This window comes from Podarcis tiliguerta (assembly GCF_965153285.1).
Source record: "Podarcis tiliguerta genome assembly, chromosome: 6".
Lineage (NCBI taxonomy): Eukaryota > Metazoa > Chordata > Lepidosauria > Squamata > Lacertidae > Podarcis > Podarcis tiliguerta.
The window spans coordinates 55,469,581-55,490,373 of NC_139539.1; positions in this window are offsets into that span (position 1 = coordinate 55,469,581).

Sequence of the window (20,793 nt, forward strand, 5' to 3'; positions counted from 1 at the left end):
ATGGGCCCCAGCAGTGCATTTGCACATTTCTACCATGCTGGCCAACCTCCCCTCTCTCTGTTCAGGAGAGCAATGACTCAACTGTCAGGAGGTAAGGTGAGCACCCCACACACCAGCTCCTGTCAGACAGCTTAAACATTCCAACAGAAAATCCACTGCCCCACAAAATATCTCCAGACAGGGCTCCCAAAAAGACTTTTTTTTAAGAGCTCAAAGCTAGCTCTTTCCCTTTCTTTCTCTGATTGCAGTCTGTCTCTTCCTTTGTTCCCTTTCACAGACACACAAAGAGACTTATATTACATCACCCTTAGCTGGGAAAGACGATGGTATGCCCCTTACCCCCATTCAGAAGCCTTGGAGAAGATTCAGAGACTGGGAGCAATCAACCAGCAATCTCCTTAACAAAAGAAAGGTAGAGCCAGACTTCCGCCATTAGGCTTGACCAAATTCCAGCACTTCTTCTGTCCCCATTAACCCTCCCTTTTACAATCATATTTTAAAAAGCAATGCTTGTCTATATAGCTGCCGAACACTTCTTGCTGTGTTGGGATTTTTCTAAATGTCAGCACCAGAAGTATGACACTAAAAGTATGGGGTTTGTTTTTGTTTGTTTTTTTTAAAAATGATTCACTTCACATAACAGGTTTGCTTTTTGAGTAAACCTTGAAAGAAAAGAGCAGATAGCTTTTCTAAGCAGGCAGAATAATTTCTTGCTAGATATCCATTTTCTGAATAACATTATCAGCTGAGCATGCTTTCCCACAGAAACATGGCTGAGTTGCTAAATACCAATGTGTTCATTGTGTGAAGAAAAATTATACTCGATTAAGACAGAAAATGAGCTATTACTTACCAAATCACAGAGTCATATGGCTGAAAGTTGCAGCCAAGCCATTTTGATCAACCCCTCCTACAGCACATTAGGAAGGAGCACAACATTGCTAAGATCCCTAACCAATTAGAATAGGGACGGCTAGCCCTTCTGGACCCAAGGGCCATATTGGCATGTTGCAACTGGGTCACGTTCAAGGTGTTACTCTTGGTATATAGCGCCTTTAACAACTTGAGAGATGTTTACTTACAAAATTGCCTTACCTTGCATGTGCTCACTTGACCACTTTGATTGGCAGAACTGGCACTGTTACAGATGCCGAATAATAACCTTTGTAGGAACTTAGTCTCTTAGTGTGGCAGCACCTACACTTTGGAACTCCCTACCTATTGATATAAGACAGGCACCTTCACTGTACTCTTTTCGGTGCTTGCTAAAAACATTTTCATGTAGGCTAGCCTGCCCAGATATTTAGAAAGTTTTAGTCTATTGTTATTTTAACTTTTTGAAAATCTTAAATTATTGTTGTTAATTTTTCTTCGTGGTAATTTATAGTTTTACGGTTTTTGTAAACCACTTTGAGGGTTGTTGTTTTTACAAGCAAGTGGTGTATAAATTATATGAATTTAATTAATGTAATTAATTAATGTAATGATTAGAACATGCAGAATACAGATTATAGCAATGGCACACATCAGAGTAGGAGATGAATTACTGCTCAGCAGGGATGCGGGTGGCGCTGTGGGTTAAACCACAGAGCCTAGGACTTGCCGATCAGAAGGTGGGCAGTTCGAATCCCCGTGACGTGGTGAGCTCCTGTTGCTCGGTCCCTGCTCCTGCCCACCTAGCAGTTCAAAAGCACATCAAAGTGCAAGTAGATAAATAGGTACCGCTCCGGCGGGAAGGTAAACGGCGTTTCCATGCGCTGCTCTGGTTTGTCAGAAGCGGCTTAGTCATGCTGGCCACCTGACCCGGAAGCTGTACGCCAGCTCCCTCAGCCAATAAAGTGAGATGAGTGCCACAACCCCAGAGTTGGCCACGACTAGACCTAATGGTCAGGGGTCCCTTTACCTTTTACTGCTCAGCAGCAGCCTTTGTCTTTTTAAACCCCAACACAACTTGCTTCTGCAATAATTTATCTGAGTTTACAACTCCTTAGTCCTTTCTAATTTAATTCTCCAAACACGCACCCCCCAAAGAAAGAGTTCTTCCTTCTCTTATAGCAAAATCCCACACATGTTTACTGATTTGTTCCTTCTACATTGGCATTTAGATCTCTTGGGATTAGGAACCTGATATGTGTATTTTAGGCACAGCCAAAAGGAAAGCAATAGACTCTGATCAATGTTTGATTTTCTGTATCTCTTTGAGAAGAGCCTTTGCCTTTTTGTGCCTATAGGCAGGAAGAAGAAGAAAAGATTCAGTGATTAAGCTCAGCACTTCTATTATTAATCAAAGCCAGCCTCTCCCTTTAGCAAATATAAATCCCCTCTTGCCCAGGAAAGGGTTCCCCCTCCACCCTGACCAACTTTAAGATTCCTTTTGACTTCTTCTTCTTCTAGTATCAGGTAAACAGATATGCTTTAGTCCATCTGGGGTGCACTGGTTGCTTAGGGCACAGGCTGCAGTCGAGATATGCTGCTGGTGGAAAACAGCATCTACACAGACAAAAATCTGCTGCAATGAGAATGCAAAGCACGTACATTACGTAGCTGCCCTCTAGCAACATCTTTTTGGCAATACATTAGTGAACAAATGTAATTCACACTTCTGATAATCTCCCCCTTTGAGACAGTTATTTGAGGTTGTGTTCTGGAGAGCTGGGTAATGCTTAAGTAGAATAAGTGGTTGTATTATTTAAGAGTTCTGCTGACAGCTAAATGTTTGTGGTCAGCAAGCCGGGCAATTATCTGGCTGCTTGTTGAGTGGCTGAATGAGGAGAAACATTAGAAAGCATTTTGTGTCACAGATCAAGGCTGCACAGACTTTACCTGTGAATGAGGTGGGGTGTCTGACTTCACAGAGGACAGTCCTCTAAGCTGAAGGTGTTTGAAGGTGTCCTCCGCTTGAAGAGTTGTCCCTTAAGAAGGAAGGGGGCATCAGTGCCCATCAACAGCTCTGGATAAGACTGAGCTGGTACCCATATCACCTGGTTGCAGTCTTTCTCATTATGATGAGGTGCATTGTATTTCTATTTAAATCCAAATCATTGCTTATAAATTTGCACATGTTATTTGAATATACAATTTTTATGCAAATGAGACCATCTTTTGTTCTCTCTTTTGGTGATGCATTTCCTCTCTTGTTTTGCTGGAGGGCAGGCAATGTATCAAGCAGCCATTCTAGAATTAATGCTTGTTGACCACATTGAGAGAGGATGCCATCGAGCATTTTTTCACATACCTCAGGTGGATAAGCAACCTTGCCCCTGACATCACCTGCAGCCTCAATTGGTCCACGCCAGGCACAGGTTTTCCACCTCAATGTGAATTAGGGTGAACTGTTTGTTTTAAAATGATGTCCTCCCCTTGTGATGTCCATACATGAAGGTTGCTGTCTTACTGGGAAAATTCTTAAAACTACTGCATAAGGCAGGATTCAACACTGTAAAAGCTCCATTGATGGTAGCACTAAAGCTGTAAATGGAGTAGTGCTCTAATAAATAATCCAAATGATTTCACCTACAGCTCATCTTTCCTCCTTACTGAAACCTTTAAAATGTGCTCCTCTCTGCATCCTGGACTCCTGGAGTCATTTTTATCCATTACTCAAAGGTAACTTTAAGAAACTGTCTTTGTTTGTAGGTCAGTCTTCAAAACTCAGCTGCAGGATCAAGAGCATTGCTAAGACTTGCTGCAGTCTCTGTCTCTTGTGGTGCATGACTACTCATATGTAAGTCCTGTTGAGCTCAAGGCAGTTTAGCACTCCTGGGTAAGTGGATCTAGGATTGCAGTCTTATTTGTGATCATCTTACTTCTCAAACACAAATTTTCTTCTCAGGCACTCAAATTTCAAAGACATTTTTCACTTCTTGTTGAAGATTACAGTATAAAATTCAAATCAGATATTCCTGTTTGTTTGGAGCAGCACTTCCCTATGATATTTATTTAAGAAAGGATAATTCCTAGTGTACAAGTTTGCTATGAGATTATTTTTATCTCTTTTCTCTCTCTCTCTCTCTTTTTACATCAAATGCCAGTTTACAGAAAGTGGACTCTTCTTAATTCCTACCCTTTCAGGTAGGATTAAATCTAATGCCAGTTTAATATTGGATACATCCTGCATTCTAGGGTGAAGGGGAGAGGAAGTGAGGGAAGAAGAATGGTACCCTCTGTCTCTCTCTCTTTCTTGGAAGGTCTAGATGATGTTCATCACAGCATAAAAATGACCACAACTCCCAAAACAGCACTGAATACAGTGGGGCAGACTGCTATAGTGTGCTAAAGCCAATTAAAAGCAAAACTTACAACACTGAAATATGCTATTTTTACTATTGCAAAACCTGATAATAAGCTGTCTGGAGATGGAAACAAATATTTAAAATCGGCAGAAGGACAAAAACACCTTAAAATAGATGATGCTCAGAGAGAGCTTTCAAAACACAGACCTACTAAAGCATTATCTGCTTTAATTATTGTACAACATCTCTAACTTGCGTGCGCGCGCACACACACACACACACACAATCTTGAATTTCAGACTATTTATTTTGTCTGAACTGCAACCAAGTCTATTCATACACACACCAACAGAGGAATCCTGTCAGAATAAAGCCCTATTGAATTCAATGGGACTTACTCTCTAGTAAGAGGCATTAGGACTGCAGTCAGTACAATAAGTAGTACAATGGGCTCTCACTGGATTTGTTTTACCTCAGCCCCAGGAGACAGATAGTGGGAAAAGGAGCAATCAAGGGGCTGGCAGCTTTTAGATATGAAGGTTGGGCTAGCACAGACTTCCTCAACCTCGGCCCTCCAGATGTTTGGAGACTAAAAGTCCCATCATCCCTGACCACTGGTCCTGCTGGCTAGGGATCATGGGAGTTGTAGGCCAAAAGCATCTGGAGGGCCAAATTTGAGGAAGCCTGGGCTAGCAGAAAAGAGCCTCATTACAGGGGAGGGCCTTGTCTGGATGCATTCAAAAGAGATAGGATAAATCCTGAGTAATCATGTGCAAGAAGATCAAACGTATCCATTCTTAAGGAAATCAGCCCTGAGTGCTCACTGGAAGGACAGATCGTGAAGCTGAGGCTGCAATACTTTGGCCACCTCATGAGAAGAGAAGACTCACTGGAAAAGACCCTGATGTTGGGAAAGATGGAGGGCACAAGGAGAAGGGGACGACAGAGAACGAGATGGTGGGATAGTGTTCTCGAAGCTACAAACATGAGTCTGACCAAACTGCAGGAGGCAGTGGAAGACAGGAGTGCCTGGCGTGCTCTGGTCCATGGGGCCACGAAGAGTCGGACACGACTAAACGACTAAACAACAACAACAATCATGTGACCCTACAAGCTCCTTTCTCTACCCTCACCTGCCAGCTGTTTTGAGGTATAGATTATGTGGGAGAAATAAAACAAAGAAATCATTGGACTCCCCCCTCTCCACATCCCGGATTTCACCCACCAGTCCATAATGGTAGTACTCTCCCTCCTGTTCTAGCAAGTGGCTTTGCCTGGTCCTCCCAAAGAATTTCCACTCCACTTAATTCTTTATTACCTCCCGTGCCCCTCATGACTTCCTTTTATGTTTAAATCCTTCTACCATGACTGGTTCCCATGGCTTTCCTGAGCTGTTTCCAGCCTTTTTTGTGTGGTTGCCATGGTGACTGATTTTGCTCAGCTATGGTTTTGGGGGCTGATCCTGCCAATACTTAGATGACGTTCTGGAAACTTTGTGTTCCCACTCAGACTTGGTTTGCTATCTATCTATCTAATCTATTTATTTTATGTTCCACCTTATAACTTAGGGTAGCAAGCTATGTTTGAAAAAACAAAAAGTCAAAGCATAACAATCAGTCTTATAAAAATAACTGCGCTGTGCTGCCTAGGTCAAATATAATTATTAGCCATAAGCCTGACAAAAGAGGAAGGTCTTAAGCTGACAATGAAAGATGGTAAACGTTAGTGCCAGCTGAACTATGAGTGGGTGGGGAAGAATATGTCTGTTCCAAAGCTTGGGTGCCATTGCTGAGAATAATAATAATATAATAATGAGAATAATATAATAATAATTTATTATTTATACCCCACCCATCGGGCTGGGTTTCCCCATAAGAGTCTCCAGCAGGTCACAGAAATATACACGTTGATAAAAAATGGTTCCACTAAAAGGTCTACTCCAGTTTACCTCAGAGCCCACACAGGACAGGACTGTGTGAGGCATTCCTTTATGTCAGGTGTTTGGGGGGCTTTGGGCCTTCCAGACGTTGCTGAAGTACAACTCCCATTATCTCTGACCATTTGCCGTGCTTGCTAGGGCTGATGGGAGCTGTACTTCAGCAAGAACTGGAGACCCAAAGGTTCCCAGCCCTTCTTTAAGTAGATGTCATCCTAAGCAATTTAGCACTTCGTAAACTTTGAATTAGTCCCAGTGATAAACTGGCAACCCAATTTATAGGTGTTAGTCAAAAAATACTGAGGACAGTTTTTTGAGGGACCATCTCTAAAGCACGTTATATTTTAAAATATTTTAAGTCAGGACCCTTATCACCCTCATTTTAAACAATACCTCCTTTGTTACTGCTCCCCCTTCAACTTGATGCATGACCTAGTTATGGACAATTGCTGAGAATCATTTCTAAGGCAACTGATCTTTCTAGTTGTGGGAGAAATAACTTTTCATAAAGGGCGCTTGTCTAGTCTTTCTGCTTTGAGGGTTACAAAATGGTAAAACACCATGGATGCTATAATAATAGTAATTATTACTATTATTATTACCATTCTGAATTTTTAAGGATGCAGTAGAGAAGCCCTGCCAGGTTAAAGATAAGTTAGAAAGTACATATCAGCACAAATTCAGTTATCCCCTGATGACAGTTGTGTCATTAGAATCTGGGAAAGCTGAGCACCTGCCTGTCTTCTTCAAATTCTGACAGACAGATCATAGTTATGGATGGACAGCATCAGCACAAAATCCACTTCTACAGGTTTTGGTGCTAGGTGTTCCTTTCATTAAAAATATCATATGAACTAGTTTTCCAACAACCAGCTTAGAAGGCACATATTTCTTTGGGGGTTTTAATCAGAAAAGTGACACTGTCCAAAATGTAATTCTTCTAGTACTGGATTCACATTCTGATAGGATTTGTGATTAGGATCTTACACTGTAAATAAATTAATAAACAGCAGATATGGGAGGTGGAGGTGGGGATCGAGGCTGTGCACATACTGCTGTTCACTCTGTATCCAGTGTGCTTCCACCAGCTGGTTTGTGAAGCCATGTACACATGATGTTAGCCACGATCCACATCTACCCTATAAGCTTCTTGAGATATCATGCGTCTTGATGCATTTTCGCCCAAACCAGTTTCGATCCGAATTGAAAATGAAAGCCATATGAAGACTGGTGTGGACAGGCAGCAGGCAACTTGAAAGCTGCAAATGCAATCTGAAACACAAACGAAGCAGGGGTGGACGGCTTACAGCATTTTAAGTTGGCAAGCCAGGAATGGGGTACTTATTATAGGGGAAGATTAAGTCTTTCCACTGCACTGTTTTCCCTTTTAAAATCCTTGCCCCTTGCTACTATTTTCCCTGCATGGGTATACTTTAAGGTATCATACTGGTACTTGTAGGTTTCCCCTCATGAGACAAATAGTGACTTGGGGAGGATTTTAATGAGGAAAATACTGCAGGGGGAAGGATTGACCCCTTTCCTCTGCTCCACAGTTCTGACTTTCACTCCTGCCCTGAGGCAGTTATTGATTTGGTTTTTAATTGCAGGAGATCCTAATCACAGATCTTGAGTTGCACCCTCTGCCAAGGAACTTACTTCATTGCAGAGTGATCCATCCCCCTTTCCCCCCTTGTGACTGATGCCAAACACAAGGTGGCAAGAGATGTGGGCACCATGCACTATAGCACCATAGGGGGCAGAGCTAGCCTACATCCTCTTACTACCCCCTACACCTACAAGTACCAAATACCCAAATAAGCCACACCTTTCTGCCTAAAGTGATCCATGTCCTGAATGCCCTGTTTCACAAAACACAATTATATTCTAGAGCAGTAATCATCAGCTTTTCAGATCCAGCAGGACCCAATTTTAGCCCAAATGTACTTTTTTGGGGGGGGGACTCACTTCTTAATTTTTTACCACATATGTGGATGGCGTTGGTGTTGGTATTACAATCCTCCATCTCTTAAGGCAGTCTTTGACCCAGTAATGAGTCCTGACCAAGCACATTCTAGAGCATTCCTGTGACTGGCCAGAGGGCCTTCTCAACAAAGGCAACCTAGCTACTGAACACCCTCTACCCTCAATGGGTGTGTCATTTCGCCTCAGCTTCCCTCCAGTAATGGTAAAGGGACCCCTGACCATTAGGTCCAGTCGTGGCCAACTCTGGGGTTGCGGTGCTCATCTCGCTTTATTGGCCGAGGGAGCCGGCGTACAGCTTCCGGGTCATGTGGCCAGCATGACCAAGCCGCTTCTGGCGAACCAGAGCAGCGCACGGAAACGCCGTTTACCTTCCTGTCGGAGTGGTACCTATTTATCTACTTGCACTTTGAAGTGCTTTCGAACTGCTAGGTTGGCAGGAGCTGGGACTGAGCAAAGGGAGCTCACCCTGTTGCCGGGATTCGAACCGCCGACCTTTTGATCGGCAAGTCCTAGGCTCTGTGGTTTAACCCACAGCGCCACCCACAATTCCTAGGAAAGTGACTATGTAAAAAATGTCGTGCTAATCAACCCTACCGCATCTGCTTATTTGCAGTGACACCAGGCAGGTTAGCTGCCTGAGACATCTATGGTTGTGCTGCACACAAAATGATTTTCTGCTAACACTGGAATAGAGGCAACGTGAACCTCCTCTGTATCCCAAGCCTCAGGAAACTCTCCTAAATCACCTGTGTTCTCAGCTCCCAGAAGCAGAGAAGAGTATGGATGAACTCTTGTGTTTTTCCTCCTAATAACATAGCAATCTCCCTGACTCACAGCCAGTTCTATCTCAAGTGCATCTTGGCTCTGTGGCTATGTTTTATAGATTTATACAAAGCATGGCTCCTGTTGTCGAGTTCCTGATCGAGATGCAATCAATATCATGCTCTCTGCAAAATTAAGGTCATTCATGCGCTTCCACCTCTGAGACTGCTATAGCTACTGTTTGCTTTTCCCATACCATTGTTCATAGAGGCGATATACCATATCCTGAGTACCCAGAGGAAAGTATCTCTGCCACTGTTTTTCCTAGTAGGCACATGTGAAGTCTGCAAGAGGAATTCCTGCTGTTGCATTTTTATGGTCCTCCAAAGCAGCAAGTTTCTGCAGAAAATGAATCTGCCTTATTCACATTTCAGTTGGTTCTGCTTTCACTGTTATTTCTTCTACAGTGGGTAATTCCTTGCATCAATTCAAGGACTGGGATGGTCGTTTGGTTTGCATGTGTGTGTTGCAGACTCTCACAAGACCTGAGTCACAGTGGGGCCACAGTGTGGAGACTTATGGAATGTCCTTCCTTTTGAGGTCATTTAAGCAGAATTTTAAAATATTCCTCTACACTCAAGCATTTCATGGCTGAAAGATATTGCTCCTGGCAACCTTGATATCATTTAGCTGTGAGGATATTTGATTGTGTTTTAAAATAAATTATACTGCTTTACTGTTTTGTTTTTGCTGCCCTGGGCTCCTTTGCGGTAAAGGTTGGATAAAAACCCAGCAATCAAAAAGAGTAAAAAAAAAAATAAATGTCTAGCCCACCCTCTATTCAATTATTTCAGTGCAATGAAGTACACCAATAATTAAAACAACAACGCTGGCACCAGGCAGATCTCAGATATGAGCAACTTTTCCATTTGAACAGTGTTGGAAAGCGGAGCTGAACATGCACAGGCTGACAACACTATCGAGAATGTCATGCAATCAGGGCTCCTGATAACATAATATCCCAGTTACATGGACGTCGGAGGTGGGCAGGTGGGAGCTGGCGCAGCTTCGCTATCCCACTATCATTGGCTGCTAGTCATGGTGGCAATATGCTACCGTGAGCTACAGACCCAGCATGCCTCTGAATACTAGTTGCTGGGGAACAACTGTGAGAGACAATGCTATTGTGCTCATGTCCTGCTCGTCTATATAGGCATCTAGCTGGCCACTATAGAAAATAAGATGCTGGACTAAAGAGGCCTAATCAAGCAGGGATCACCTTATGCTCTCGTTTCAGCCTCAAGCATTGGATGTAATGGCACATACATAAGATGATAGGGTCTCATTTATTACTTGCACTTTTACACACACACTACACAATCAGCAAAAGCTGTGATAAGTACAGATCATCATATCCTAATGTAGTCATTAGAACACATTCTGTGTTGTAGAAGGCATTTTTATAGAGTGTTTGTTTTCTCCAGCTTAGCTGCATGCAAAATGCTTAATTGGTCTTGAGTACCTTTGAAATGAAATGTCACCCAGTTAGAACACAGCAGTGCTGACATTCTTTGGATTATAAATGTAATGAAATCAGCAGAATTCTATCTGGGAAGCCAGTCTCCTCCAGGTAGAAAGTGCCGTCTCTAGTGCAGGTTTCAAACAAATACTGCTGTCCAACTAAAATTTTCACATTAACTACATATATGTCCCTTTATCAAAGACTGCTACTCTTTTGGGTCCCTAGGTATACATCTGTGTTGCAGGTCTAGAGGTGACTGAGGTACATTTATAGAACGATACATAGGGGCAGTGTTGTCCCACATCCTGTTCTCAGCACGCCTCCTCTAGATTGGAAACAAAAGTGAGAACACAGCTGTTTGAGCAAAAAAACCCCAACAGAATCCAGGATACGGTGCTGAAGAGTATCTAAAGGAAACTGCCTTGATGTGTCAGTTTCCCTCTGAGCAATGTCTTTGTCCTGAATTTTGGAACAGTGGTGTCAATTTGGACTATTGGCACAATAGATCATTTTTGGTAGACAGGCCAGCGTGTATTTATAAGCACAATAGCCATTAGCATTTATATAGCATACTTCTGCTGTCCGAAACACTTTGGCCTAGATTCAACCAACCTACTGTGCTAGCATAAGCCAGTGCATTGGCTCCCGCTAGCACAATGGAGTTTTCCTACATTCCGCTCCTTCCACATGCCTTCCGCAATTCTGCTGTGGATAATCAGGAGAACCCCAAGAAGAATGGAGTGCAGTGGGAGAGGAGAGGGGGATTGGTCTGTCTGGCGAGTAGAGGTGTTTGTGCTAGCGGAATGACAGGAAGATAGGGGTTGAGAAGTGTGTGGAACTGAGAAAACAAGGACTTGCCTAAAGCAATTACAGTAAGTTTATGGCTTGCCATTAGCTCCTTGCCCCCCTCCACACCCCTTTGTTAATCCTTCCAATGCCAGCAGCAGCAATTGTGTTGCTAGCCAACCTTTTTTTTTTTTGTAACCTTCACAATTCTCCAGACCTAGTGTTGTGTTGAGTCCTGCCAGTTAATGACACCCCACCTCTGACAGCCCCAATTCTTCCTCTTCCTCCAGTCCCAACTCCTGTCTCGTGGGTGGCACAGAACCCCGCACATTGCTGGCCACTTCCCCAAGATGTTCATCCAGCTCCCTTGCCTCCTTTGCACATCCTTCAGAGTCCTGCCAGCCCCTGACACCCCTCCAGGAATCTCTTTCCAGCTTTCCAAAATTGGGAGAAAAGCTGCTTTATTGTCAGGGTGTGTGTGTCTTTCTCTTGTCACTAGCAGATGTTCCTTGCTCCCAGCAACACTGTAATGTAGGAAACTAATGTGGCAAAGGGAAAAAAAACAATCTTAGGCTTTAGCACAGAGGTGCAGAGCCTCAGGCCCAGGGTCATATATGGCCTTTCAGGCCCTGGGAACTCTTCCCATGCCCAGCTTCACACCCCAGCTTATTTTGCATGGTTGAAATATGTCCTTGAACTCTAATAACATCTCTTGCTTGTCTGACTGGAGGACAGAGAGGTATATGTGTAGAAAGCAGCCTATTATACAAAGGTGAAATTCACTGCTCTGTCAACTGTTGGAAAATAACTGGGGAATACCAGTTAATCCTGAAGTCCCATGTGTGGGGGTAACTAAAAAAAGTATCGTGTTTGACTCACTGTCTAGCCAAGAGTCCCCAGCAGAGTTTAAAACTAAAATACATGCGCAGTGTTTGCAAAGCATGGGAAATATAAGTTGTTAGACCTTAAAATGTCCCAATATTAAGTGCTGACAACTGCGTTTCCTCAAACCTAAGTAAGTTTGAACATTGTATTTACATTAATCAGAACTCTCACTCGTGCACTGTTTAGTGCTACAGCAGAAACAACACAGGTAAGGAATTCTTGTTTACAAAATACAGACGTTAGTCTCAAACACACAGGCTGACTCGGAAGACCCAGCCTCTGACATCTGCTCAGTTACATGATTCAAATAGGGAGGGAGGGAGAGAAGAACAGGAAACAAATAAAACTTCCTCCCTCTCCAAAGGTGAAGGGGCATGACTTCTTCAGCAATTTTCAGCTGTGTGGTCCTTAACCCCTTACTTTACTGGCAAGTACGCATAGTTACATTTGGCTGCGGAACATCTCCCACATCAGCTTTTGCTTCTGACCCCACCCACTGTGTTGCCCTTGGAAAGTTGCTCAGAAAGGAATGCACCCTCAAGCAGAAAAAATGTTCCATACCCTTGCATTGCCAGGATTCATAGCTTTAAGCTTACAGTGGTCATTGGACACATGGACACAAGAGCCTCCTAATCTTTCATACTTCCTGAACCTCACACTCCAAAGGTACACAAGAAGGTGCACTTTATAACTTCCTCACTCTCATATTGATCTGAGGCCATAACATATTTTTCACCATGGAGCTAATAACGATTTGAGGGAGTGCCATTTCGATCACAAAAACAGCACAAAGCAAAAGAGTTAACTTACCCCTTCCTCCCTCACTACTGCTGCTCCAGTCAAAAGATAGATTTTAAGGAAGGGAGAGAGATGGGACTGTAGACCTTGATCAGGGAGGCGGCTCCATGTGTAGGGAGCACCAAAGGGGAGCAGGATTGCTTTGATAAACTGAGGGTAGTTTGTTCTAGGTCAAAGCAAGGTGAAAGTGAAGCTCCAGAAGGCCATATATTCATACAGTCAACCAAATTACAATGACCTAGACCAGCTAAGGCTATTACTTGCTCCATCACAAAAATGAAGCTCTCCAGTGGATCAAAAAGCTTTAGGGCATATTGGTTTAAATGCACAGTTTCTATTAACCAGAGCCATCCTACTGCCTGACTTTCCTCTAAAGTGGATAATTTCCCCAAATCATACATATAGAATGCTATTTCAATAACAGCCCTCGCATGGCCCTGAGTCTTATCAGTCTGCTGACTGAAATTTTGCCTTGAAATTCTGTCTTGCACGCTTGCAAGAAAGCAATTTCAGAGGAGCCAGTGGGAGCTGCGTGGCGTTCACATTTCAACTCGTTCCTAATGTTCCTGTGCTTTCTTGGCTTCTTCGTTCCTTTTGGACTTCCCCATGAGAGAGGAGCCAGACAGTGAATGATGATAGCAGGCGAGAGAACAACAGCAAAATGCTTATGCAAGTAGCACTGCATGCTTGCTCACACTGTTTGTGACTGCTGTCAGGGGATGGGATAATACCTTCTTGCTCCCCCAGATAGTCAAGGCTGCATGTGGAGTGATGTTACATTTTATCAGCTTTTGCATTTTGGTAGATCAGAATCAAATGTCGGAATTAAACATTGCATTGGGATTAAACTGCCACATTGCATAGAAAAAAATAATGGAAAACACATTGGAATTGGCCTTTTTGAGTCACACCATCGGGCCACTTAGTTCAGTGTGGCCTACACTGAAAGGCAGTGGCTCTCTAGAGTTCAGACAGGGGTGTCTCACAGCCCCATGCAGAGATGGCAGGGATTGCACCTGAAAATATTCTGCAGGCAAAGTAGATGCTCTGTCACTGAGCTACAGTCCTTTCCCAGCTACTCAAAAATACTCTTCAGAACAATATAATTTTAAAATATATAGATTTCAAAACTGAATATATTTTAGAAACGTAAGATAATTTGGGACATCAAGCACTGGCCAAAAATTGTGTTCTCCGCTCCATGACTGTGGTGCAATGGAAAATTCTACAATTTTATGAATTTATGGTTCTATGAACATCTGGATGGCCACATGTTCCCCATATTTGATGTAAATGAACACAGCCACAGTTCATCCACAGGGGTCATCTCCTGTACAGACTTTTTTAAATGAATAGAATATATGCAAGAGATGCATGCCTTTGCCCAAAGAAATCCCTTCCATTATACTGAGGATTTTAAAGGAGCTGCACCTGGTGGGCTGCATCCAATAACATTTTTCAGCAACAGCCACTCCAACCTGTAGCCTCATAAAAAGGGAAATGTTTTCAGTGTGGATTGCTAAATTGCAGCACAGTAAGCTGAACCCAACAACAAAAGCTGAAACAGAGTAAATGTTAGACAATTGTTGTATCAAGAAGGGTGAAATGCCAGTTCAATCAGGCTTTTTTTTTTTTGGTCCAAAACAACAGAGCAGCAGGTCCTCATTGTAGCCTTCACTTCTCCAGGATAAAAACGCACAGAGAAAGAGACCAAAAGCCTTTTTCTCAGAATCATACAGGACATGCACATCCATTGCTACAACCCCAGTGGCCAGCTAAACCTGTCCTGAATTTTAAACAAGCTAACTCAGCCAAAATCAGAAGCAGCATTTGTGTCTCACTGACAGAACTAAAATATCTACAGGGACCGTATGCTGATAGCGTCTGATCTTACATGCAAAGCTGACTGAGGTTATCAGAACACAGATGAAACCACAAGGAAGGAAAAGACTGAGTGGTTGTGCAACTTATTGCTGGCATTTCCCTCCAAAGAGTTGAAACTAGCTGGATGTCTGTTATCTCCTGCCCACTGCTTTCTCTCTTTTACCATCAGATTAACCCCCTTTTTGATGTACACCACAATCCCAATCCTAACTGCTCCCTCACCTAAAATGACTGATATTTTAAAAGAAGGAGCAGACACATTAAATATAAAACACATTTAAGGGTGTCTCTTTCTTAAGCAGCTGTTGTGCACAATCTGGAAAATTGTGGCGCAACTTTCCTAGGGACTATGGGTATGTTTTCTGGATCAGGAGAGAGACCATTAAAGATATGTTCCATTGGTGATGTTTGTGTACTCAGGACAAGTTATTCTTAATAATTTAAGACTAACCATCCAAGCCCCACAGCACTTCCTAGAGATTAAGGACAACCAATAAATGAAGTTGATGAAGGCAACACTGAAGGCCTTTGTCATCACTCGTTACTCATGTCCCATCTCTTCTGACTCTCCATTTTATCATCCTTCCAGGTAAATTAATCTAAACTATATGCTTTACATTATAGTAGCCAGAATGCTCAACTGCCCATTGCAAAACACGAGAGTGCTCAGTGTTTGCACACCGTTGTTTGACATGTTTGTTTTTTAAAATTGCCAGCTCGTCATAAAGCGTGTTTCAGTTTTGGTTCTCTTTAGGAATGCTATAAAAATTCATGAAGTTACTTTCGTGGGGAAAGCCTGCTTCATTCATTCTACAAACAATGGAGGGCAATTGCTGCTGGGGAGATGACCTGCTTTCCAGCTGATGAATGCACTCTGTGTAAGACCTCTATATTTCCCGCACTGAAGTTTTGATGTGATTCATGGATTCTGGACAGTTAACTGACAACAGCATCCCTATGAGTGCTTGGGGGGAAATACCTTGCATGTGTTTTGAATGCCAATGCTTTGACTCAAAGCAAAGCAACACAAAGGTTGTATGGAGGTCAAAGCAGATGGTAACCCATCATGTGATCTCGCAATTTGTGGCTGCTACATAGAAATACATGTACTGACTGTCTCTCAGTTGATGCCTATCCAGTGTTATGGGAGTTACAGCCACGTCAGTTAACCTTGGGAGAAGCATTTATTTCTATGCTGCAGATTAAATCTGCTATGCAGATTTGTTGCATTCTCTGTAGGTGGAATGCAGAAATTGTGGCTCTTCCTATGCTATAGCTGTACTATAGACTATAGCGGCCACCAATCTTACTTGACAATCCCAGATCCCCAGAGCTGCCAAACTTTCCTGTGTCTTCTGCTTTAAAAAGGCAGGAAAAAGAATGTAGCAGTCCCTTTTTGCTTAACTACGTTCCAAGGAAGCCTGATTGTGCAGGCAGGAATTTATTCCGCTCTACTTTTTGTGGCCACGCTATTGGTGGTGAAGGAAGCCCCCAGACCCTATCCCAGAGCTTTCAAATGTTTGTTGATTTATTTAATACATTTTCATCCCATTCTTTCTGTCCACCTTTAGATCTTGCAAGCATCCTCTAAAAGACAGTGATTGTTGTAAAATCACACTGTAGCATTTGTGCCCTAGCAGGGATTTGAGCCCACATTTTCTGAATCTAAGTGCAACCTTCCACCTACTACATCATATTGGCTCTCCAGGCCACACTGACATTCAACACTCAAGTTCTGTTTGTAACTTTCGCAAAGGGAGATAATTCTCTTTTTAAGGATGGGGAAAGAAATGACTAGACTTGTAAACAGCACAGAAGACAAATAAATTATTCCAGTTGTCAGATGAGACCTATGGATCAGACCAAAGGCCCATCTAGTCCAGCATCCTATTCTAGTCCACTGCAGCACACAAAATTAGCATCTTCAACAAGCTATTTACCTGACTCCAAGAGCCCTTTCCTAATCACCCACCACCAGTTCAGACCCTGCAGAATGCCCTCCCATCAGATGCCGAAAATATAAACATTTATATGACTTTTCGTAGATATCTGAAGGCAGTCCTGTATCAGGAAGATTTGTGGGGGTTTTTTTATATTCTGCTGGAAGCCACCCAGAATGGCTGGGGTAACAAGCAATATATTTTGTTGTTGGTGTTGTTGCTGCCCCAATATGCATCATTTTACACTTGGTCACATTTAATTACATTTGCTATTTTAATGGCTATTCACTCAATTTGGATAGATCCTTTCTGGAGTTCACTGAAATCTCTTTTTGTTCTGACACCCTGAACAATTTGGTGTCATCAGCAAACTTTGCCACCTCACCCCAGGTTTGTGTCATTTACGAACAAGTTTAAAAGCACAGGTTCAAATAGGGATCCTTGCGGGACCCCACCTCTTACATCCCACTATTGACAAAAACATATGAGAAGCTGGATCCGCTATCTTCTTAAGTCAAAGTATTTCCACTTTAGACCAATGTGATGTACAATCCTAAGTAAATTCCATCAAGTTAAAAGGGACACCTAGTAAATATATTAAGAATTGCAGCTCCAGACTTTTACAGATTCCATCATAGGCAGGTTGCAGATCTGCCTCAAAATTATTCAGCCTCTTTCCTCAACAGGTACCAACAACTGACCTATTTTGTGTATCCATTTGGTTACAGTACTAGGTAATACTATTTATCTTACAGCTCCATCTGCTGACATAAAAGAAGCACAGCTTGTAAAAGAGAGATGCATGATTTTGAGTCCGAAGGCTTATTCAATTATCAGTCCAACTATAATTTAGCACTTGAAGGATAATCTCACAAATTCTGGTTCAAAGGCAATGATGTGATATTTTATGTCAATTTTGTAGTTTATTTTGGGTGCTGAGAATTGTAGCTCCATGAGGGGAAAATGAAATTTGCCAGGATTCTTCAGGGGAAGTCATGTTTTTAAATGCAGGTTTAACGTGCTTTAAATATAGGGTATATGGCTCTGCCATGTATACAAAATGTACTTAGATAAAGCCAGAATATGCATCAATATGGACCCTACACTCACACAGAGCCTGCACATGCATTTTTGCATGGATGTAGATTGGCATCAGTGTTACACTGTACATCCATTGTTGGGATGGGCAAGAACAGTTCACCATATATATGCATGACATATGTACAAGGCAGATAGAGAGAGGAAGCACATGACATTCAATGAATTATATACTTTTTTAAAAAAAGTGCAAGCAGGTCCTTTCACAGTCCACTATAAACTTGTGCATTCTTGCGTTACATCACTGAGAACAGGAACCAGTTGCACATGCAGTTTGTTAGAATGAGATTATCTACAAAATACTACCCAAGCTTCCCCTTTTTGAATTGATTCCACTGAATATGTTTACAAAATCCAACTAAAAATAAAATAAGTTAAATCATATGTTTATTTGTTATTTCTTATCCTACTGGATCCTGAAAGATCCCTTTCAAAATTCTCAAAAGTCAGAGCAATATATTTCATACAATAAATTGAGAGTGTCATTGTTTCCATTGGCTTCACTGTGGCTGTGCAAACCTTCTCTTTTGTTTATGGCACATTTAATTATCTTCCTATTAAAATGCCTCTTTTAATAGGATATGATGTATCACAAAGCATTAAGAGCTGTTCTGCTCTACAGCTCACTAAGAAAAGGACCACAAACACGGCAAATCCATCTTTTGTTTTTAATTGCAACTTTTGTTATGCTTCTGCTCTATGCACAGGAAGCAGCTCCTTGATCCCTCGGTTTTGCTAACAAACCATTAGAGAGTTTACTTTCATCCACACTAGAACTGCTACAAAGTGGGGAAGTTTGTTGTTTTTAAAGGAAAGGAGACTACTAGGGAAACTACTAGAAAAACATACGGGTGACACGAGTTAGGCTGGGGCATTTGATTTTGGATACTATGCATAGTAAAAACAAATAAACTGCAGGATATTGTGAATGTCACCATTTCAGAATGTAAAGCTACGTTACAACACAATGTATGTATCACTTATTAATTTTTATATGTGAATCTCATAAGAACAGAGAACAACAGATTTTACAGACTATTTCTAGGACAGTTTACTATAATTCGGTTATCATCCTGATTCCTAGATCAGGGTTTTTAAATTTTTCCACTCACTCTTTGCGCCTGTAGCGTAAGGACAGTTCTAATATATTTTCAGAAGCAAATTGTTGGTGTGAACTTCTCCCTAGGCAACCAGAATTTGATTTCTGCAATCATTGTGTCCATCTAGATTTTCCCACGAGCCACAAATAGTACAAAAAATATTAGCTTCGAGGTCCAGTCAGAAAATTGTCAGTTCAACAGGCAGAAGAACTTTAAAACTGTCAAATCAATTAGGCAACCAAACATGCTTTTCAAGACACAATAATGTCAGCTATTAGAAATGCCTACAGAAATAGTGGAAGGTTGGTCCAGCTTGTTCAAGGGGACCTTCTATCCATTCATCTCAAATGAGTCCAGTTTAAACAAACTTTGTGTCGTCGTAAATCCCAAACACTGTCTCAGACTATCTGGCTAAGGTGCACCACTTACTGCATTCAACAGCAAAGTGATTGTTAGCCACTATTCCACACCAACGAAGAGAAACTCTTCTGTTTCAAGACACTGTTTTGGCACTGATGAATACCCAAAGCTGCAAAGTTCAGAAACCTAAGCATACGGCTAACACACCTGTAATAATTTCCAGAGGAGTAACCTTTTTATTCTCTTGCAACAAAAAACAAAACAAGAACATTTTTGGTTGCACCACAACGACTAAAAAATTTATAATGACAAAAGCTTTCATGAACTACAAGTACTTCATCAGATGTATGAAGTGTTATACTGAGTTGCAGATGTGTATATGTATTGTACTTTTTGCTGGTAAAAGAAGATAGAGGTATCAGTACTATTATCCTGATATAAGCATCATGGGTGCCAACCAAAGCCGCCTGCTAAAAATGTGAACTGTAATCAGGTCAGAAAAGAATTAAATGCTGAAAAATACGGAGAGTGATAACTACAGTTGTGTCGATAACACAGACATCGTGTCAATTAACACATGTAGTGTGATAAGAACTACATCATTCTTCCATTTGTGGATTTAACAATATTAAATCTATGAAACTAAGCAATTTGTGTAGTAATAAGAATGTCAGAAATCAATTTGAATTCTGTTTCAGAATATACATTGCCCAAGCAAATTCTACGCACGGTGTTATCCAGTGGTATTGTTCATTTCGTTAAGAACTCTCCTAAATGCATTTTAACTAAGCCGTGAGTTAGCAAGGAAAGTTAAAAGCCAGCTTTTCCTTGGGGGGCGGGAGGTGAAGGGGAAAGAAAATAAATGAATGGGAAATTGACAACTCTTGGATTTCCAGCAATGACATGCAGTCCATCAGCCAAACAGGGGCCTTACCATAAAAGTAGGGTGCTTAGGCCAGTATCAGAATCTTCACCCTCTCTAATGTCAGAGTACTCAGTCAATGTAAAACAAAATAATCCCTGCAAAGTGAGACATCAAAGAGTAAACAACGTGCCTGATTTTTTCTTAATAAAAGTGCCCTTTTATCTGCCTCTGCCAGGAAAAAGGTGACAACCCCCGCTTGAAGCATGTTTGATTAGAATTCAAAAGGTTTTTTTGAAATATGCTTTTCTATGCAGAATTAATTTAAGTCTCCAGCTGGAACAAAAGCATTGTGTAAAAGTGATATTCTACAGTTTCACTACTGAACCACATCCATGTGGCCTTGTTATCATTGCAAGAGCTGTTGACTTCAATCAGCACATACTGATAATCACAATAGAAGAATATATGCAGAGCAATAATTTGCATATCAAAATATATTCATATTTGGAATTGTTGGAATGAAAGACAGAAAAAGGGTTTGATTGCTTTCTATCTTTTTGCAAGAGGGCCCTTTCACAAAAAAAGAAAAAAAATACAGTATTTACAGTTTTACTTTCATAAAAGAACAAGAAAACCATTCTT